Below are 23,733 nucleotides of genomic sequence, written 5' to 3' on the forward strand. Positions count from 1 at the left end.
TCAATAACGTAACTTCACCAGAAACCTTGAATTTCCTTAATTAATGATTCCTTTAGTCGAAACAAAGTGTTTGACTTCTTTGACTTCGACTGATTTCTTTCAGCACCAATTTTACATAGTATGGTTATTGTTAAAAGGCATTTTGGTCATCCTTCACCTAACCTGGATAATTTTAACCCAGGGTAGAAATTAGCGCAGCACCACAGAATGGGGACAGCAAGGCCCTGTCAAAAATATTCTACCAGCCAACACTGATTCACATCCACTGACATTGGCAACACTGGAAGCTCTAAGCATAGCTGGGCTCCCACCTGCTGATACAGTTTTAAGCATTATTTCATCCAGCCCTGGTCAAAATGGTGCTCATCAGTGCAGTGTTTAAAATAATGGCAGAGGCCATGGAAAATGTAGGCAGAGCCATTGAGATACAGCAGTCAGCAGCAAAGCCTGGAAGAAGCAACAGACAGAGAAGCAGTTTGGCTAGAGATCTTGAACACTGATCTGTCTTTTGATGGAGCCTTGAAGTAAAGAAAAGTACACTTTGCTGCAGCTTTTGCTGGTAATCTATCTTTGTTCAAGGTAATAACAGGAACTGAACTGTCAATAAAAATAGACTTGGGAAGAATTTCCTGTGTCTGTGTCCACTCATTTCTCTCCTCCAAGAATACAAATTCTACTTGTCTAATGCTTGGAAATTGGAACAATGACCTGAAAAGGGAATGAGGAGATTGCAAAATTGTTACAAGTGGTAGCAGCAGCTGTGTATTGTGTACTATGTGTTTTAAAATGTATCTTGCGGCACTGGAGGAAAATGGACACCATCTGAGGGAATTGTGGTTACAATGTGATAACGGGCGAGCCAAGCAGTGCTGCTGCTCACCCCACTGCAGTTGCTCTGCAAAGGAAAACAGGAGTAAGCTCATTATCTCTTGTTTGTCTCTCCTGGGCTGTGCAGCTTTGCTATTTTGGTTGGCTAGGTCAGAGCCCCTCCCCCTTCTGCTCCTCATGTAAACTTCAGATGCACCGAGTACAATAGAACATTCCTTCTTCAGTTTATAACCAAACAAGGTTAGGGGGGTTTATAGGCTTCTTTCCTGACCACATCTGGCTTGTTTCACAAAATGGCTTTTGTCTTTTTGTTGCAAAGTCTGAATTTCAGTTTCTGTCTTTTTTTTTACTGTCAACAAAGGAGCCCAGGATATCCATCCCCTACATCCTACACATACCTGTCAGTTAATAACTATCTCTACAATCAAAAGTCTAATAACCATATTCTTCCCACAAAACCACGAGTCTGCTGAACACTAGATTAATTGACCCTGATGTTTTGTCACAGTCTGTATGTTCCCTCAGCTGCTTGAAGTGTGTTCACTCTGTACTTGTTGAAAGTGTTCTTCTTAGTTTTCAAGGAAATCCCAAGTAACTAGGGAAAACGGACGTTTTTACTGCGGAGCAACCAAATATTTTGTAGATGCATTACTCAGAGCTTACAGATGTGCTACAAACCACAATTAGAATGGGCTGTGGTATGTTTAGGAGGAAGAGTGCTATTTAAACTGATTTGAAAACTTCTTGTTGCCTGAGGACTTTATATACAACACATGCCCACACTTCCTGCTCTTGTGAGGGGGGGTATGCACAGAATGCTAGTGACTCTCCTGGGGTGGTTTTTTTAAATAAAATTTGTCATACGGAGGTAGCATCAAATGCTCATCCTGTTTCAGATGTTCTGTTTTCCACTCTCGGCTGTGACCTGCCATAATAGTGGCTGCTTAAGCACACTATTTATTTTCAGTGCAGAAAGTGAAGGACAATGAATTCTACTTCTGCAAGTTAAGAACAGAACGATTCTTTCTTCAAAGTGTAAACAGTGAGGAGATTGAATATCCTATCCCCTCCCCCCCCTTTTTTTGGAGGGGGGGACATTTAAACTAAAGCCAAACTGTCAAAACATGGAGGAGGGGCAATACATCTGCTTTGAAAATGCATTACCCGTCTTATATAAAAGCCAGTAATTGATATTGGAGATGTAGCTATAGCTTTGAAGAGGGGAAGCAAAAAGCTCCTAAAACAAATACACACAAAAAACCCCTATGTTCAAACTTCTGAACGCGGTTTATGAAGTCAGTAACTGGAGCATTAAAGAAAGAGAAACACAAGATAGCCTGTGAATGGACAAGGTGTGAAATATTGGACCTGATGTGCAACATCAGTCCTATGCATCCATTCAGTGTAATTTACATATGATCAAGAAATTCTGCCAGTATCGTATTTGGAATTCTGAGATATTAAAAGACATGAATGTACATAAACTTACCAGTAGTTTGGAAACTGAGGCCCAGATCCTCAAAAGGACTTACATGCCTAACTACCATTGATTTTATTGAGCTGGGCCTGAGTGTCTCGAGGATTTGCATTGACTATATAATATTTGCAACCTCTCAAGGTCACTGGTTCAAAGGTGACCTAGGTGAATAATGGCTGAAAGGCCCAAATTCTGAACTGAGTTATTCCCAGGGCTCACATTGGCTTCTATGGTTCTTTGGAGGACATTGTAGTCTCATGCTAATTCCTAGTGTTGCATTCTTCAGGGCTGACCCTCCAGGGCTTTCTACCAGCATTAAAATCATTCACATAAATATAAAGCTAATAAATAACTGACACAATTGTTTGTACTTCAGATACAATATTTAAAATTAATTTTTGAGATGCAGGAGAAGGCAAAGACACAGGCTAAAACTAAGCTCTGCTGGAGAAAAGGCAAGAAGTGGATATGGATGGGAGCTGATTTAAAGATTTTTTTTTTTTAACTTGATGTGCATCATTTTCATAAAAACTTAATAACAGGCCAGCTGCACTTGTTAGGTTGCCTGGACTGGCTCTGCTGCAAGTCTTATTCCTGACAAATCTTTTATGTTCAAAGACATTTATGAAGTTTATGACTTCCAAATTGGCCAACAATTTCAGTTACAAGGTCTACTGCATGGATGTACCAGTATGTGCAGAATGCCCCTAATTTGGCAAAGCACTTACATATGCACTTAAGTTTAAGCGCATTCTTAAGTATCATTGAAGTCGACTTTAAGCACATGATTAAATGCTTTGCTGAATAGGGGTGGGCTTAAGCAAAGACCTAAGTGCATTGCTGAATTGGGGCCAATGTGAAGACATGCTCAGGCAATTCTTGCATAAGGTGACCAGATGTCTAAAACCCACAGAGTGGAATGCCTGTTTTAGAGAGGTGGAATTTTGGAATTGATGTTACATCAGTGTATAAACGAAGCCAAATAATATGGCCACAGTTAAAATAAAAAAGTTATTGTGCTGGGGGGTATTTCTGTCACAAAGGTGTAAGTTAACAGATGACAAATGGTATGAATTGTAAGATGTAAATTGGAAACATATTATAGACCTTGTATGTGTGTACTAGCCTTCTTCTGCAGTGTCACAGTGGGGGAAGAGTTTCCTGCCTTTCTACTGTGGATAGCCACATACCTTTCTTTCCCATAGTAAGAAACATAGGACATTAATTAGTGTGTGTATGTGAAATTATATATATATGTATATTATATATATAAAAAGACATTTGGCCACTTTCCCTTAGAGATGCACAAAGTAGTTTGGCTTCCTTAAAAGTAGGACAACCCTATTGAAAGTAGAACAGCTGGTCACCTCATTCTTGTATGTCTCGCATTACGAATGTCTCCTTTAAAGCTAACGCTTTAAGAAATGTTTTTGGCCTAATTAGTAAAGTGTCCTCTCAGAAAGGACTCGCCATGCATACAAGAGGACCAAAACCTTTGCTTTGCTTCTGAAGCTCAGTTGTAAGCTAACAACCAGCAGGAATTGCATTCTGGGATTTGCTACAAATAAAGGTAGCAGCAAGCATTCCACAGTGCTTCTGGACTATCTAGTGATTCTGCTGTGACAAAGTTGCCCTTCTTAATTGATGCAACTGTATCTTTAAATAGCCAAACCCTACACATTGATCTGCTTTGAGAAAGGGAAGTGAGAACAGTTAATGGTTAAATGACGGTAGTGGAGGGGGATGACAATGGAGCTTCTCCCTCTCCTCTGATAGGTGAGACCCTGTGTATAAAAATACATTAGTAACCAGTATATTTTCCCCATGGTGAAGTGATGCTTGTCTGTGAAGAACAGTTTCTAAATCAAACCTATTTTGTTAATCTGGCCTGAAACCAAGTTGTTTGCTTCAGTTAAGTAAAATTCAAGGAAATAGATGGGACAGAAGCTGCAGCTCACAGGTTTCATCGCTCTTCATGAAGGCCCTCTTCTCAGCAGAATCAGGACCGTGACACCTACAATCTTGCTTAAGCACAAGTGCTGCTTGCAGGGCTGTAGCATAGTGTCTTTGGTCAGAATAGTCTATTTCTTGTGTCTGTCTAGGAACCATGTTATAACAGTGGTATGGAATCATGCTACAGACTACATGAGTGGAGGGGCATGCAGGTTATAGAATGGGTCAGTTAGCAAAGTTCATGTTACAGCCCTGTTAGCAACGTCTGTATTTCCACATGGTTGTGGTTAGTACTGATCCCATGTGGATAGGGCAAAAGAGGCTTCTCAAACTAGATCAGTGATTTCCCAGACAAGGTGTGCTACTAAAGACTCAAGTTGCACCCAATGGAGGCTCATCATTAGCAAATCCAGCTGTATGGCCAAACCCCCTACAGTAATAAAGAAATGAGGGCTAATAAAAGGGGAAATTTTCCACAATTTTGCCACTACATACTTTATAGATAGGAAGTTGGGATCTAGTGACTTTAAGGAGACTGGAGGGTGCTCTGCCACAGGAACAGGTCTTTCTCTGGTGCACAAAAATGGGCATTCTTGAAGAACCATGTGATGTCCTTTTTTTGTATATTAATGCCCAGAATGCTTATCCACAGCTATTTCATAATGGTGACAGAATCTGAGCTCTTGGGCCTGACCAATAATAATAACCTAAATCTTCTAGAACACTTTTCATTAGTAGATTTCAAAACACTTACAATCTTTGATGTATTTATCCTCACAACACCCCTGTGAGGGAGGGCGGTGCTAGTAGCCTCAGTTTTACAGCTGGGGAACTGAGGCACAGAGAGGTGATGTGACTTGTCCAAGGTGCCACAGGTATGTCTGTGGCAGAACAGCGACTTGAACCCCATGCTGTCAAGTTCTAGGCTAGGCCTTGGACCATCCTTATAAGATGGTTTGTGGATGCTCCATGTTCTTTTCTGTGTGCTTTGCAAACCAGGATTGCATCAGGCTGTCCCCCATTTTTATCCCCATAATCTTGTTTAGTCTTAGAAGTTTTGAGTATATAAAGGGGAGACCATTTGATAGTGGGTTTGGCCTGCTTAGTCAAATGACCTCTTATTTATATAGCTTAAAAAGCCATTTAATCCTACAGAGAGAGCAGGGAGGTCCAAGAGTAAATAAGATTTTACCAAGGAACAGTAACTGTTTTCATTGGTATTAATGCCTTTAAAGGACTTTAGCACAAATGATTGTGGAAATTATTTAGTCTGAATTAACACAGTGGATTGCAGTGTCTTCTATGTGACTTGGACTTTCTTTTTCTTTTTAAAACAGGGATTTACTGGGCTGGGTTAGGGAAGTTGCACTGACAGAAACTCTGTCCCCAATCCTACAAAATACTGAGTCAGAGCTTAGCATTCAGCGGCATCAGGCTTATGGTTAGCCTATGGAGAGCATACAACCAAGACAAGGAAAGTACTTGCTGCCCAGGATTAGATTATTTCATTTTTTGGCGGGAGGGACATTCATATGTGCCTTTGGTGGTGATTGGGACAGAAGATCTGGGCTACCAAAGCTGAGCCTTAGTCACACTCCAGAACAACCCAAATAAGCATGATACAAGTGTTGCCAGCCACTGTGTGAGTGATCCCGCCCACAAAAACAGACTACTCATAGTGGGGGCTGAATGAATCATCTCTTCTGCATAGTTATTATTGCAACTAAGTTGCTGTCCCCTAAGGTAGTAAGGGATGGATTGTGTATGTGTTTTCCTCTGGGTAGTTGCTATGTAAACATACTCTCCCTATTAAAAGGTGTCATTACTATTTCTTAATTATGATTATAAAGTGCTCCATCTCTTCCCTCCGGATCAGTGGGGACACATTACATCTCTACAGCTCATGAATCCTGCTCCAAAACAATGAACAGGCAAGAAAGACTTGTGCATGTTTGTAGCTGAGATAGGGCATTAGCCCTGTGTGATGGAAGCTAGTGTCTGTATTGTAAGTACTTGACTTTATTTGTATTTCTTCTTATGCTTTTTACTGCCTCAAGGGACCCATTTATAGGGCAGAAGTACCATCGGTTCTGGGCTTTGCATGGTATTTAAATTCCAGAAGGGTGGTAATACTATGAGAAGATTAGGTCTTGTGTGAATTTGTCCCCCAGGATGTCTCCATGAGGCAAACAACAAAATATCTAGCTAAAGCACACATACCGTACACATTCCAAGGTACTCTCGTTTCTTTGGGTTTACCCCAATATGATGATAGGCAGGTCGTGAATTGAACCCTGACAGCTGTGCACAAAGCATTTGTTTACTGTTTCTTTGTTCTCCCACTCTGCATCCCCCACTTGTCTGGTCAGTCACATGTCACATCTTGTCTAAAAACTATATTTGAGCCCCTTGGCATGGACTGTCTTTTTACTACCTATTTGTACGGGGCCTACCCCTGTAGGGTCCTGATCCTTGACTGGGACCTCTAGAAACGACCATAATGCAAATTATTAATAGTGGTATGGATATTTTTGCATTGCTGCAGAACCCAGATACATAGCTGTAATAAACGAGTACATAACAGTATGTTTTATTCTTTGAACCAAATTCTCTGTTACAGCCTTGCAGCCTCTGAAATGAACTGGTAGAGAATTTATGCCCTTTGAATGACTTTTCTGTATGACCATCAAGGGCCCAAACCTGGATGCCCTTGCTCTCGTGAGTAGCTCCGTTGATGCCAGTAGGACTGTCTGGATAAATAAGGACTACTTGCATGAGTAAGGGTTTGCAGATTCAGGTCCTATGTGAATGACCGAACACTGTTTTCCACTGCATTAATACCAATGATAACAGACTCCCCGCGTGATTAAGATGAGCAACATAAATATATGAGTGAATGAGTTTTAAGCAAATAACTTCCAGGTGTTCTTGGGTACATAATGTGATGGAAGTTGTGCTGTTTCACTTGGGTCTCCTAAACAAGATGCAGGTGTGATATGCTATAGCAGCTGCAGAATTTACTGATGACTCAGAAAAAAAATAATGAAACAAACCGCCAAAACTATACTGTCCAATATATTGTCAAGTAGCAAGCAACCAGACTGAGTAGCCTGACCTATGGTTGAAAACCAGTAGGTCAATTTGCAAAAGGAAAAACTGAGTTTGAAATGCATCTCTATCAATACATTTTGTAGGAGGAGTAGGGGTGGAAAGGTTTACCACACACAATGCATAGTTAGCCTTTTGAAGATCATCTCTCTATAAACGCATTCTGGATATTTTTATTTATCTATGAATATATAGCATGTGTGCATGTGAGTAGATGGCCTAATTTTTCAAGTGTCTAGTGATTTACAGTGTCTCAGTTTTAGGGAACTCAGCTTGAGACACCTTAAAGAGGCCTGGTCTTCAGAAAGTGTTACTCACTCTCTGAAATATCCAGCTCCTTTAAGTTGTGCCAAGCTGGGCACGCAAATTCACTTTCCACTTTTGAATATTTGGGCCTGTATAAAGTATAAGTAAGAGATTCTGTGCACGTGTGCGCATACATGAATGGTTCTCTGGGGTTAGGTAGAGTTATGGGGAGGCTAAACACATTCTCCAAAGAGGAAATAAAAAGTACTAGTGTCCTAGCAAGTATCAGATTCCTAAGGGTTAGATCCAAAATGGATTTTTGTAATGAAACTCCTCCCAAAGGAAGTTTAAGCTGACAAGAAATAGTCCTGGTTTTTCAGAAGCTTGTTTCTATAACTGACAAGTCAGAAGACTTTCTGGCATTCGTAGTAGAAGCCAAGTGCACAAGGATGTTAATAATAACTTCTGCTCTCACTCTCTTTTTGCAGCAGGCAAGGAGGGCCTTGTGAGTATTCCTGTGCTGCAGTGTCGTTGTGCATGTTCAGCATACTAGGTGGAGGTAACAACCTGCTGCCTGCATCCACATCAAGGCAGGAGGAATACAGTCTGTGTGCATCTCATTTACACTTTAAACAAACAACTCTTTGGCTCTGAAGTGCTAGCATTCCAAACCTCTGGCTCACCTAGCAATAGAGTTGCAAGCGTGCTTCAGCAGAGTGCAAGACAAAGGTCACCCTCCCCAATTACATGTAGGAGTTTTAATGATGATTACGCAATAGTCTAGCACCTGCCCCTGCTATTACTGAGACCTGTTAGAGCCTTATGTATTCTACTTCAAAACAATCCCTTGAGACCAAAGGACAGCAGCGTCTACAGCTGCAACGGCTAAACCTCCACAGAAGTACAGGGCCAGATTTGACCCTCATCTTGCCCATTGCAAACATTATGGGCCAAATTTTGTTCTAACATTAAAAAAAAAAAAAAAACCCCCACCAAATTCAATGGGAACGCTAAAGCGCAATGGACAACAGACTTTAGCCCATTGACTTCAATGGAGTGGTACGGTAGCAAGTGACAGAAAAGTTTGGCCCTTAAGCCTTTTCACTGGTTTAACTTAAATTGATTTTTAAATCTATTTAGTTAAACTGGTGTAAATGTCTGCATGGACATTCCTCTTTTGGTTTATCTTAAACTGATTCCTAATCAACTTAAGTTAAACATGCACACACACACAGAAAGCCTGGCTTGGACTGAAATAACTGCCCACCCACCCTTTTGCACTGATTTTACTAAACTGGTGTAAAATCACACCTTTAGTTAAACTGGTGTAATTATCTCAGCTAGTTGAGCCTTTAGGTTTGCAGGTACAGTGTGAAATAAAGGGGGTGGAAGAGAAACGTGCAGGCCTACGCAAGCAGGAGAAGCAATGTAGAGACAAATGCAGCACACCACAAGTGTATTAGCCCTAAAGATGAGTGGAGATGCCCACTCGCAAATGGCTCCTGTACCAAACAAAATTACTAGAAAGTATCTTAGTAAAAACCTGTGGCTAAGCAGACAATTCCCAGAGCATGCCCCTCCAGACCCCCTTTCAGATTGCTGGCCTTTGCATCCTGCAACTGCCACTTCTGAGCTAGAGCCTCTCTAAAAATTGAACCTCTATGTTAAAAATTAAATTAAATGAAATTAAAATAAAAAGGGCAGATTTTTACCTTGTGCTCTGAAGACCATGAGCTGCTGCTGCTCAGTTTCTTTCTTGCTGGCTTCTCCACTTGGAGATAGGTAGTCCCCAGCACCCTTCCTCCCATGTCTTTTCCTCAGCTTTGTTTCCCCAGGGTCTGAGCTGAGGTGCAGGAGCTCTACGAAGAGAGAGGCTTTCACAGAAGGAGAGAGAGGGGAAATGGCAGGCAGAGAGAGTTGACACACTCTTGAGTGCATAAGATGGAGAACATTTTTTTAAAAAAAGGAAAATCATGGCCTGTTAGAGAAGGGAACCACTAGAGACAAAATGGCTGTACTCCCTCCTCCTCCTCTTCAGCTCCAGGCTTGAGAAAATAGCCTCCCTGCATTGTGTAGCTCACAAATGTCCTTAATCTGGGTATGCTCTGGGGAGTCACATCTGGTATGGAACAGCATGCTAGCGCTGCAGCTGCTGTGTGCATAAAATAGCCCCTCTACCTGCCCCATATCCTTTGTACTGTGATATGTGGAAGACAGAATGAAAATTTGGGGGGACTGTGGGGAGGACAGGGAGGTGACGGCCTCAGTTCTCAGACTTCACTGACAGGTATTCCTCATCTTTCAGAAACAGTGTATACTGCCTGCCTGGGCCTGATTCATCTCTCACTAACACTGATGCAATTTCCATTGACTTCAGTGGGGCTACTCTTGATGCTCACTGATGTAAATGAAATCAGAATTGGGCCCTCTTTCTTTTGACTGTCTTAAAAGGAACTATTTAAAAAAGTAGCAAGGAAAAGCAGGTTTTTAGGAACTATTTGGCAGGTGAACAAGCACTACGATGGATGGTGGTGAAGTCTGCCACATAATGTGGAATTCCTGGTAATACATTGACTCAGATGCAGTGGCAAAATATTCACAACTCTCAATGCTCACTTGTTCTCTTTTGCATCAGAATTACAATGCGTCATCCCTTGCTTAGTCCAGATGGCACCTGTCCCTCTCTGCTTGTCTTTGATGAAGGTGCGGCTAGCTATATAATTGCACTCATTTCTGGACACTTCATTACCAAAGAAATATTGTCGAATTGGAGGTTGTGCAGAGATGAGAGAGGAAAAAATTGGGTTCAGGAGAGACTGACTAATGAAAAAATTGAAGGGTGGGATTTTAAACAATTACCAAAACTGTGAGACGGTCTCTCCACAGGTAAGCGTGGAAACCCCACTGCTTGGGACACTTAACACTCTAGTGGGCAAAATTTAGAAAATGAGAGAAATTCCAGCACTGTTAGAGAGAGTGAGAGATTAAATGATTTAATTGATCTATTCTCTCTCTTCTCTGATAAGAGTGTGCGTTACATATGCTATATGATTGGCAGTAGAAACGCTGAAATAACAGCAGTGTAAGGTTAACTGCTTGTCTTGGCATTTGTGAAGATTTTCATGGGACCACTGTACCCCCCCAGAATAAATGGTTGTTCTCATGCTGTTTCTGCCTTGAACCAAGAAGTGGCGGAAATCTCAGGAGAAACAATGAGCTTGTGGCAGACAGATTGGTTTTTCAACTTTGAAGTTGGCAGAGAAAGTTGCATGAGAGTGATTTACATACGTAAAGCAGAATTTTGGCACCCAGCTTTGTGGTTCATGTCTCTATTCCCCTTATGTATAAAGAGTGAACAAATGTTTGGTAAACAGGAACCTAAGGTTTCAGTAATGAAAAGCTCATATACCCAGAGCTACTTGCTACATAGGCCTGGAAATGTTTTCAGAAGATCATGATTTGTGTCTGTCTCACCTAGCTCCCAATATCATGTGCTATTTAGCAGCATCCATAACCAACTACATCAGTTATACAATTGCACCCACATCACAGAAACCACCACCACAATTGGCACCCTACCTGGCAGTCTCTGCCGAGCTGCCAAGGATTTGAATGAATGAGAACTCCCTCCACGGTGGCCCCTCCAGGTCAGGCACAAAGCATGTTGGTGGGGTGAGGCAGGAAAACTTGCAAAGCTGTTGCTTGGGCTAGACTTGCTCTATGAATAACTGGAGAACTTCGCCAGGGCTGTCAGTCCAGTTGTTCACAAACACTTAATTCACTAGTTGCTTTTTTAGTGGAACTCTTGGCCATTAAATACGGGATAAGGAGAGACTCTTTCATGCCTCGACGTTTAAGATAGTCTGAACACATAGCAGGATACGGACCATGGACTTCAGAAAAGCGGACTTTGATTCCCTCAGGGAACTGATGGGCAGGATTCCCTGGGAGGCTAATATGAGGGGGAAAGGAACCCAAGAGAGCTGGCTGTATTTTAAGGAGACCTTATTGAGGGCACAAGAGCAAACCATCCCGATGTGCAGAAAGAATAGCAAATATGGTAGGCGTCCAGCTTGGCTTAACAAAGAAGTCTTTGGCGAACTTAAACGCAAAAAAGAAGCTTACAAGAAGTGGAAGCTTGGTCAGATGACTAGGGAGGATTATATAAACACTGCTCGAACGTGCAGGAATGAAATGAGGAAGGCCAAAGCGCAATTGGAGTTGCAGCTAGCAAGGGACGTGAAGGGGAACAAAAAGGGTTTCTACAGGCATGTTGCCAACAAGAGGAAGATTCGGGAAAGTGTAGGCCCCTTAAAGAAAGAGGGAGGCGACCTAGTGACGGAGGATGTGGAGAAAGCTGAGGTACTCAATGCCTTTTTTGCCTCTGTCTTCACAGACAAGATCAGCTCCCAGACTGCTGTACTGGGTGGCACAGAATGGGAAGGAGGCGAACATCCCGCAGTGCTGAAGGAACAGGTTCAAGACTATTTAGAAGGATTGGACATTCACAAGTCCATGGGGCCGGATGCAATGCACCCGAGGGTGCTGAGGGAGTTGGCTGAGGTGATTTCAGAGCCATTGGCTATTATCTTTGAAAGCTCGTGGCAACAGGGGAGGTCCCTGAGGACTGGAAAAAAGCAAATATAGTGCCCATCTTCAAAAAAGGGAGGAAAGAGGATCCGGGGAACTACAGACCGGTCAGCCTCACCTCAATCCCTGGAAAGATCATGGAGCAGGTCCTTAAGGAATCCATTTTAAGGCACTTGGAAGAGAGGAAGGTGATCAGGAACAGTCAACACGGATTCACCAAGGGAAAGTCATGCCTGACCAACCTGATTGCTTTCTATGATGAGGTGACTGGCTCTGTGGATGTAGGGAAGGCGGTGGATGTGATATACCTTGATTTTAGCAAAGCTTTTGATACGGTTTCTCACAGTATTCTTATCAGCAAGTTAAAGAAGTATGGGTTGGATGAAAGGACTATAAAATGGATAGTGAACTGGCTAGAGCATAGGGCTCAACGAGTAGTGATCAATGGCTCCATGTCTAGCTGGCAACCGGTCACAAGCGGAGTTCCCCAGGGGTCGGTCCTGGGGCCGGTTTTGTTCAACATCTTTATTAATGATCTGGAGGATGGGGTAGATTGCACCCTCAGCAAGTTTGCGGACGACACTAAGCTGGGGGGAGTGGTAGATACCCTGCAAGGTAGGGATAGGATACAGAGTGACCTAAACAAACTGGAGGATTGGGCCAAAAGAAATCTAATGAGGTTCAACAAAGAAAAGTGCAGAGTCCTCCACTTAGGAAGAAAGAATCCCATGCACAGTTATAGACTGGGGACCGACGAGCTGGGCAGCAGCTCTGCAGAAAAGGACCTGGGGGTAACAGTGGATAAAAAGCTGGATATGAGTCAGCAGTGTGCCCTGGTTGGCAAGAAGGCCAATGGCATATTGGGCTGCATTAGGAGGGGCATTGCTAGCAGGTCACGGGAAGTGATTATTCCCCTCTATTCGGCATTGGTGAGGCCGCATTTAGAATATTGTGTCCAGTTTTGGGCCCCCCAATACAAAAAGGATGTGGAGAAGTTGGAGAGAGTCCAGCGGAGGGCAACAAAAATGATTAGGGGGCTGGAGCACAGGACTTATGAGGAGAGGCTGAGGGAACTGGGCTTGTTTAGTCTGCAAAAGAGAAGAGTGAGGGGGGATTTGATAGCGGCCTTTAACTACCTGAAAGGGGGTTCTAGGGAGGATGGGGCTAGGCTGTTCTCGGTGGTGGCAGATGACAGAACAAGGAGCAACGGTCTCAAGTTGCAGGGAGGGAGGTCTAGGTTGGACATTAGGAAAAAGTTTTTTACTAGGAGGGTGGTGAAGCACTGGAATGGGTTACCTAGGGAGGTGGTGGAATCTCCATCCTTAGAGGTTTTTAAGCTGCGGCTTGACAAAGCCCTGGTTGGGATGATATAGCAGAGGTTAGTCCTGCTTTGAGCAGGGGGTTGGACTAGATGACCTCCTGAGGTCCCTTCCAACTCTAATATTCTATGATTCTATGATTCTATGATAGCATTTTATGCAACAAAAGACAGCTTAAAAAAAGAACAAACAATCTCTTTATGGGGATTTAGTTATTCAAAACAAAGTGTGGGCTAGTGGACTGAGCTTAGACCCGGGTGTCAGGAGCTCCTGGATTCTAGTCCTGACTTTGCAACTGCTTTGCTGTGTTGCCTTTTGCAAATTGCGTAAAGGCACGTTGCCAGGACAATCTAGACTTTAATTCAGGTTTTGTAAAAAGAAAGTTTTACAAATCTTAAGGTCAATACAAATATTCCCATGGTTATTTTTAATTCCAATAGAGAAAAAAGTTTGGATTTCAGTGTTTTCCCCCTCCTTCCAAGCCAAACGTTGCAGCAGAGTGTCAGTGGATGAGAAGCAGAAAGTGAAATGGAACAGAAACAAAAGTCTGCATCTGATTTCACAGTAGAACCATGGTAGCAGCAACTTCCATAGTATATGTAATCCCGGGGGGGCGTTATGAGGACTTGGGGGATATTCGGACCTTCCTAAAACTGGGTTTTCATAAAAACAGTGTTAGGTTTCAACATAAATTTCAGATACATGATTGAAAACTAATTTGAGATAGCGTGGTGCTTCAATATGCTGGGTTTGGAACACTGGATTTAGCTGTATGCTCATGCATGCTATCTGAGCCACCTGTGAGAGCAGCCCAGCTTCTGCTAACTGTCTGCACCAGCTCCCTCCCCGATTGCACACATTAAAGAATCTCTCAGGAAAATGACCTCCAACTCTCTTGAGCTGCTGAAGCAAGGGGGAACACCTCCCCTTCCCAAATATTGCTGGGCAGAAATTTCTTCCACCTGCAGCCTGTCAGAGAAAATGGCAAATTAAATAAGAAGGCATAAATACCCCAAGTGAACCTGAAAGGTGCTGAAACATCTGTAGCCCATGCACTGTCATCTGGTACCATAGCATTTGCCCGCAGTTGTTCCCTTCCACAGATTCTTTGTGCAGTAAGAAGCAGCAGTGAAAGAATAACTTGATTTTTAATCACTTTCATTCATTTATTTTCATTAACCAAGCTGAGTGAAATGCAAGAGAGAAACAACCACAGAAAGTAAATTAGTTTTTGAATCTTCTTTCCCCTCTAATGATCTAAAGTGTTACTAATGACAGAAGTGAGGGATTTTTTTGTTAGCTGAATGTGAACTTTAACTTGTGTGTGTCTCATGTTCCCCATTTGTAGAACCAGGATATAATATTTATCTACATCCCAAAGGGATGGGAAGAATTAGTTAGTTGATGGTTAGGCCCAATCCTGAGAGATGCTTAGTGCCCTCATCTCCCAGTGATTCTAGTGGGAACTGAGGCACGCTGCACATGGCAGGATTGGGCCCTATAAGTGCTGAGTAATTTCAGAGCTTTAAATCCTGTTTGTCCAAAAAAAAAAAAAAAAAAAAAAAAAATTCCAATTTGTGCCCCAGAAACAAACCTCAAGCTTGCAGTGCTTTCGCTAGACACCTCTGAGCTGATTTTCATTTTCTGCCTTAGCCTTAGTGGCAGGACGAGTCTTTCCCTTGGCTGGGTACTCCTGCAGGTTTTTATTTCTTCCCTGTTTGTTCTTCTGTTCTCTGCCTCTGTTTCCAGGAAACCAGCCAGGCCTTTCTCAGTCTTTGAGGCTGCTTTTCTGTTTTAGGGCCTCAATGTCCCTTCTGCAGGAATAGAATTTCCTATTCATTCTTCTTTGGGGGTGGGGTGGGATTCCATAGGAAACACCATGAATTCCAACCTTGTAACCTGAAGATCCTGCCCTCAGGGAAAAGTCCTATTGATTTTTATAGGGAACAAGAACGAGAACCGGTTGAAAGTTTTCCCTCAGCTGTTTGTTGGTGAAGAATTGGGTTCTCAATTATATGAATTTTTTCATGAAAAGTGTCTGCTTTCCCTGGTGAATATCAATATTTGTTTTTTAAAAAACGTATGGTGGCTTATGGCCAAAATATTTCAGTTTTTGGCTGATGTATTTTGTCAAAAAGCCATCATTTTCCAAGATGGGGGTGGGGGTGGGAGAGAAGTGGGAAGAAGGAAGGGGGAGACCTTCTATTTTCCAATCAGCTCTAATTAAAAACCTCTCTATAGGCAGAATTTTCTATTAACTTCTATAGGGTAGTTCAAAAAGCTAATGAAAGTGTCTTATAAAATTCCCTATAAAATTCTTTCCATGGGTTTTTGAACTAACCTATAGAAAGTAAGAGAGAATTCTGTCCCTGCTACCTATAGAAGGCTATCATTCTCGATACAATTCTAAGAGATTGTAGTTATTGCAACTATGGGACCTTATTGGTTTTCTCCCTAGTAAATTCTATGGAACGTTATCAGAAGTAGTAGGAGAACCTTCTCTCCACCTCCATGGAGTTGGGATGACATCCTTCCTGTTCCCACGGCTAGAATAGTGTGGGAGGAAGGGTACTGCAGAAGCAGAACTTCTCTTTCCCATTGGTAAGATTCCCCTTTGTGTCCAGATGCATAGGGAAGCATGGGGCCTTCTTTCTCTAGATCTGTGTTCCAAAGCACCCATCACCTTCCTCTTCCATCTTTTTAAAACTCCTAGGCTGTTTTCTCCTTCTCTTGACTCCTGGAATCACAGCTCTTTCCTAATCTGCCACTTTCTCATTGCTGTCAAGGCTCTGGTATTTTTTGGTCTATTAGGCCATGCTGTCTCTTTGTTTTTATTTTGTTTTCTGTAAATATATGTGTGTTTAATTATATTCTTTTAGAAGCCAACAGGCCTTTGGGCACAGGACAGCCTATTAATTAAAATATATTGATGATGATGATGATGATATGATATTAACATATAAATACCAACCTACACTTTTCATGATTGTGCTACCTCCTAATGCTGCTGACACAGGGCAGTGTAATGTAGACTGTGTGCTTCCTGACAGGTGGCACTCTGAATCTAGCATTACCATTGGGTGGTGATGGCACTCAAAGGTTACATGTGGATAAGTACCACTCTAGGGCCCTCCCTTGTTTCACAGAGGGTACATACATAGAATTCAGGCTTCTTTCAAGGATTCAGTTCTGAGCCAAAATTCAGTACCACGTTGAAAGGTTTAGCCAAATGTGGTGTTCTCTCAGTCTGAACTGAAATATGTCCAAATCATGTCACGTGAAACTGGCAAGGAAAATATTGGACTAAGAATAATTTAGAAACCTTCGGACGGGCAAAGACTGAATTAAGCATTAATATTTTATTTTCCAGCTTTTCCAAACAAGCTGTCCATTCAAAGAGATCCAGTATTTTTTTTTAAAAAAAAGTCTTATTTTTTGGAATAGGTTCTAGTACTTATGGAATCTGTGAAAATTGTTTTCTCTTTATGTTTAAAAAAAAAATTCACAGAGGAGAGAGTTTGAAGGGTTTTTTTTTTTTTTTTGTAGAAAAAGTGTGGAGAAGTATTCAGGGTAGCTGCTATAATAGACTCCAACATACAAGAGAAAAGTAAACTCACTTCATTCAGAACTAATTTTTGCAAAACAGGTTTTGGGTATATTTTTCAAAATCACCTAAGTGACTTAAGAGCATCTGGGCTTATCTAATGGTGAGTTAAGTGTGCATCAAGCTGGGGTGTAAATCTACAGCACTCCAGTGTGCCACACACTAAGTTGCCGTGTGGACCCTGCTACCGTATGCTAAAAGTTCCATAGTGCATTTTGACCTACTGCTTTAAATCTCTGTGAAGACATGTCCTAAGCCCCATGTTTTCAGAAATGATTTATGCACTTAGGACCCTAACTCTCATTGAAAGATAGGGTCCTGAATCCCACTGATTTTTAATGAGACTTAGGTTCCTCAATGCCTAAGAATACATCTAAACTGCATTTTAAAACTCACAGCAGGGAGTCTACAGACTTGGGCTACTGGGACTTGTGCTACAGCACTAAAAACAGTTGTGTAGATGTTTCTGTGATGTGGATTCCTGTCTGCTAGGACATGGACTGAGATCACCAACTCGTTTTGTCATCAAACATAAGATGGTAAATATGCAGTGTTGTTGAAGCTACATTGGTCACAGGATATTAGTAAGACAAGTAATAGTACCTCACCCACCTTGTCTCGCTAATAGGACAGTAAGAGCTTTTGATCACTACTGATCTTGGACAGAATCAAACCAACAAGTGAAAGACTCGTAACCAATTCCTTAAGCCATCCAGTCACATTTATCTAATCAATAGTTTTCTGGTTCTAAGGTACATTAACTTGCATCTTTCAAAGTGATTTTAGGTGATATTTTGAAAGTAACACAGCAATTATCTTCCACACTGATTTTGTTAAAATATAATTTCCATTGCTTCCTAGAATTTGTTTGGGTCTCTTAAAAACATAGCATTTTTTCATAGTTAACGATAGGTATGGAAAGCTTGACAACAAATACGCTGTTTTCAATGCTTATACTCAGATCTTGTATTTTCCATGTACATGATCTGGAGAATAGAGATGCACAAGAAGAATCCTTTAAAATTCCCTTTTTGTTTAAGATACAGTAACGAATACAATGTGTACATATCTACCAGTAACATAGCAATTTGTCAGTTAGTGGAATTCCTCTGAGAACACAAAATTGGCTGTGAGAATTAACATACAGTCAATATTGCAACCCAGACTAATGGGAGCTTGGAATGAACGAACTAAAATTCAGTATGATCACAGACTATCAGCTTTGTGAAACATATCCACTCTGTCTGGGCAGTTACACAGGACTAACTAATGCTTCCAATGTCCTGTCCCAACATGCACTGGGGCTTGGGTAAACCTTAGAAGGAATTACATTTTGGGGAAAGTCTCTACTTGTTCCAAAGTCCTGGTCAGAAAAACAAAGGATCTTTCCAGGACCTTCCACTAAACATTTTAGACATATTTCATCTCTTGTGAATTGTCTTCAGTATTAGCCCAAAATGTATTTTTGTGGTGTGTAAGCATACTATCATTCAGAGACAATACAAAGAGTTTCAGACTCTAGGCACGGGGCCAAAACCTGTCCTTGGATGAATGTGTGCAGCTCGTCTTGAATCCTATGTATCTGAAGGCCAAGTCTGGCTCACAATCTTCTGCAAAGCAAACTAGATAACCACTCCTGAAAATTTTAAACCAACAGGAGTAATTAAAATAATCAGCAGCTGTGGTTGCTCTGTTAGGGCAACTGGGCATTAAAAATGCAGTGTAACAGGCACAAAAGAACATCAGGAGCTAGTCTAAAGTGGCCTGATTGATTGGGCTGTATCGTTATTAGCTTAAGGAATACATCATCTTACTATCCACAGGGCTGACCCCTACAATATCCCCTTTTGCTAAAATTGTATCCACTTTCTCCTGGAATTGATATATGCCAGTAGTAGCTTTGGCAAGTTCATTCCACAACATACCCCATTCTGTGCAAACACATTGGGGGCTGAAAAACGTCACCCAGCTGGCAAAATCCACATTGCTCTACACAATTTCAGAATGATTTTCCTGCCACTTACTAAATGCTAACACATGAGTGTTGTTATTATTATTATTTGTTAAGCAGCAGCACTGTGCTTGACCAGTGCCATATGAAATGAAGGAAGGCACACTCCTGCCCCATAGAGATAACAAAATAAATAGATAGGCAAGACAATTTAATACAAAATCCCTTGGATGGCTGAAGGATTGATCTGTGAGAAAGTGTTGCCAGTTTTTTCTTTTTGATTATGTGTACTGATGTGATCGTGTTTCTTACTGTAGTATTTTCCATACACTAAGAGGGGAGAGTGCATCTTCAATGCAGGCGACTTATTTTAGATTAAGGAAAACAACAAAGAAAACATATATGAATAAAATATCTCCATGTGGGGGAGAGAGACAAGGGAGAGTCTACATTCTGAATTCCTCAGATTCCTGCTTCCCAGCTAAGGGTACAGATCCTACAAGCCCTCCCTGTGTGGGATCCTGTCAAACTCCCTGCAAACCAAAACTGCCAAGTGTGATATTTTTCAGCTCTGTAACTTACGCTTTTATTTTCTTTGTTCTGCACTTGTAAATACTGAAGGACTCTGCAGTCTTTTTGCTCAGTTCACTGCAGATTGTTACACAGGAGACACACACTATGAACTCTCATGGAGACATGATTTTCCTCATTATTTTACTGTTCTTAGTCTAAGAGGTTCATTCACTCTATATAGTTGCTCTTTGTGTATGGAAAAAGAGAATACTAAAGTGTCTCACCGCTCTGCTCAGGTCCCACTCAAAACTGCCACGCATCGTGATCCATCTCCCTGTGTCCTTATCTGTCTGTCTGTGTTTTGGCTCTGCAGCCAGCCACTTTCATGTCTGAATGAGAGACAGACAACGTATAATCTGTAGCTTTGGGTAGAAAAGCTCCAAAATACACCAATAAACACTAGCCTAACAAAAAAGGGGGGAAGTTTGGCTACTTACAAAGAATTCCCTTTCTTGGTTTGAAACAACTCCTGTGGAAAAGAGTTCTGTATGCGTATGAGATCCCCCTCTCCTGGATTCACAACCCTACTCTTCTGGAACCCTACTTCTATGAGAATAATAGGAATGAAATCAATAGTGCTCTACAGAAATTACTATAAAAGCCTGCAGAATTTATTAGAAAATGAGATCTTTTCAACAGGATTTTTGGACTATCCTACATAAATCTATAGAAGGGGTATGATTTCCTATTAGATTCAATAGAATGGTTAAAAAAAATCCCTCTAGGAAAGGTTATTGTCTTCTATTAAACTCCATGGGTCTTTTCCAACAGGTTGGAAGCTGAAGTCGTCTAATTAGACACAGAACACAGCATTGGGCATCAGCTGCACATGCTTCTCCACACAGCCTTGCTAAAATTCCTCAGTGGGTCAACCCTCACCTGGAGGAGTAGCTGGAGAGTCAAATGAATCTCTGCCTCCAGATCTGGGCAAGCCTAGGAGCCCTCACTGAGCTGCCCATAAGAGAACTAGTTGTGGTGGTGGGTTTTATGAAGATCTTCTCACTAGGAACTGGACTGGAGGCACCAATTTACTTCACACAGGTCACTAATCACTTCTGTGGGTAACCACTTCTGTTACTTCCCTCTGGCCTTTCAGTTAAATGGATTTACTCATTTACTTGCAATTAGTTCTCTTTCGATACCAGGAATGTGCCTCACACTCACTGATAATCTAGTCTGGAATCAATCTGGCAATCTAGCAGAATAAAGTTTTGTATCAGCTACCCTAGGTATCCATTCTCCACCCTTTCTGGGGTTTTTTTATTTTATTTTATTTTATTTTTTATATTCAGTGTATTTCTAGCTTCCTCTGAACTAAATATATAATACAAATAAATACTACTGCATGGACGCATCTAAGTACATTCTGCATCCTCTATGCATAGTTGGGGAAACAATTTTTCACTTCATACATCATTTACCATTGCAGTATGCACAAAATTCAGAAAGACGGTTAGAGTTTAAAAACATCCTTTGTTCCTGCTGCTAGTTCTGAGTTCATAGACATAGCTATTGCCAGACAATTTTTGGCCTGAGAGTAATTTGAATTTGCTCAGATGAGTTCTGAACCAAACCTCTCCAAACATGTATCCATCACTTCGTAAAACTCTTCCCTCTGTCTGTCTGTAGAAGCCCCTTGTTTGATCAGATATTATCCAACTCATCTATATATGTTTAATATACTTTTCCTCCCAAAAAATTTCTAGGTGCCCTTCATTCTCTGTTTTCCAATATCATTGATTCCAGTATATAAAACATAACTTCCTGCCCTTCCCCTGTCTCCAGTAAGGGCTTGTACAATAATGAAGTAATTTCCCCCACCTGGGTGCCTCCTGCACTTTCATATCACTTAATTCCCCAGGGTGCTGAGAGGGCGTTTAAGGAAACATTCTGCTCTGTTTCTTTTTAGCTTTGTTCATAGTGTAGTTCTCAGTATTCTCAGTTTCGTGTAAATAAGAAGAACCTGTTTGTGAGGGTCTTGTATGTTGTGGGCAGTAACCTGTTCCACAGGCCTGCTTCTACTATTACACTGATGTAAATTAGGAGCAAGCCCATTAAAGTCAATGGTGTAAATGAGAGCAGAATCAGGCTCAATAAGTTCATCTTTCCTGCCCACCCTGCCTATTCAACGTTTTAATTTTTCCTCACATGTACTGATGAATTAGTTCTTCCTGGCTCCTTCCTTTTCATCAAGGGACTGAACATTGCAGAGTTCAGCTGTAAAGGTCCAACCTTTTCCATTCAGCAACCAATGAGTTTACATTTTATCCACATGGATCCGCTCCATTCATAGATGTTACTATTTATACAAATGCTACATAGAATTTCCCCTTCCCAATGGGTCAATCAGTAGTAGGCTGAAGGGGTCACAAGCCTGCTCTGGTTCCTCATTTCAAGTCTTCTGCTCATAAAGATTAAGCAGAGTCACTTTGCAGGTTGGTTCTTAGATACTACGAGTGCCCCCTCCTCCCCCAAGATATTTGGCTAGCAACCACTGAACCTCCTTTGGTGAGCTGTGGGAACTAGCGCTTCCTATGAAGCACTGCAGGGAATGCTGTAAAAGTTTCTACAGGAATATTTGAGAAGAAGCTCTTTATGTGAGTCTGAATGTGGTGGGAACATAAGGGTGTCACTCTCTAAATATCTGTTTTCAAACTACTAGCTTGGTGGCCTTCTTTAAGCCCAGTTAACAAACTTCATGACCCCTGCAAATATCATTCCACTCCGCTTCCTCAAACAAATGAGAATTTCATTTTTCGTAACTTCCTAATATGTTTGTTCCTTTTTCTAAGCACCAGCTCCAACACCTCCGCATTCAACAAAAGAACAAAGCCATATTGTTCAAAGCAAACATACTCCAATATCAGCTGAAACAAACACACAATCGTACTCCCAGATCTCAATCTCCCAACCCAGCTGGACAAAGACTGAGTGAAAAGGTTTGAAACCACAACTGAGGAAAAAACCACCTTTATCTCATCTCTAAAGAACTCAATCAAGTACAGTTTTAGAGCTGTTCTTTCTTTTTGTTAGTAATACCCTTTTCAACACCTGAAAATGGCACTTCTTCTCCTACTAACTTGTGGCTTTCCATCTGATAAACATTGATACCTCTTGCGCTGTGTTTTGAATACAGCTAAAATGATATGGCTCGTTTTGTTGACTTATTTAAATATTTGCAGCATTGATTAATGTCAGCACAGCTCTGAAAACCAAATTTGCTAGTTTGCTGCTGCAAAATCAGTAGGGGGAGCTCAGGGTAACACTATTCCTTTTTGGAGAGGTCACAAAAATTAGTCTAGTCTGTTTCTGATTTCTCTGCAACTGAGTGGTAGAAAATAGAATTCACTAGGACTCTCCATCATCAGATTGTAACTGTTTTAAGAAACATTAGATTGTGAATTTAAACAAGTAAATAGTGCATTTATTCACTTACAAACCAAGGACTTCAACTACATTTTAAGTCATTTGGGTAGGGGTAGAATGTCTTGGCTTGTCTGTTTAGTGTACCATAGACGTTAAAGATGGCAAAGGCCTAGCAGGCCATCTTGATCCTTTCCCTGCCTCAGTGCAGGATTGTTCTCCATGGTACATATTCTAATGTTTTGTCCATTCTAGTTTTAAATCTCCCAATGTCACTTTGAGACTGCTACTGCTTCCTTTGGAGATTATTCCATATTTCACTGTCAGGAAGACTGTCCTGACATCATTAGCCTACATTTTCCTTTTCCTAATTTCACCCTATTATTTAGACTTTAGGAATTGTCTACACTTAAAAGTTTTGACACTTGAACTATGCCAACGTAATTAAGATGGCAACCCTCTCCCCTTGTATGGACACATTTAGAGCTGTAGAAAGGTGCTTATAGTAGTATAGATTACTCTGGTTTGATGAAGTGAAAAAGATATAGCGGTATAAAGCTCCTTGATTGCCTCTACACTATGCCTTTTTCCAGCATAACTATGTCAGTTTAAAAAAAAAATCACACTCCTTACTGAAATAATTATACTATTAAAACTTTTTAAGTGTAGACCAAGCTTTAGTCATCTCTTAGACAATTTGTACATATTCAACTTCTTTTAT

Source organism: Emydura macquarii, unplaced genomic scaffold, assembly GCF_026122565.2.
Source record: "Emydura macquarii macquarii isolate MOO-44397 ecotype Brisbane River unplaced genomic scaffold, CSIRO-AGI_Emac_v2 contig_3517, whole genome shotgun sequence".
Classification (NCBI taxonomy): domain Eukaryota; kingdom Metazoa; phylum Chordata; order Testudines; family Chelidae; genus Emydura; species Emydura macquarii.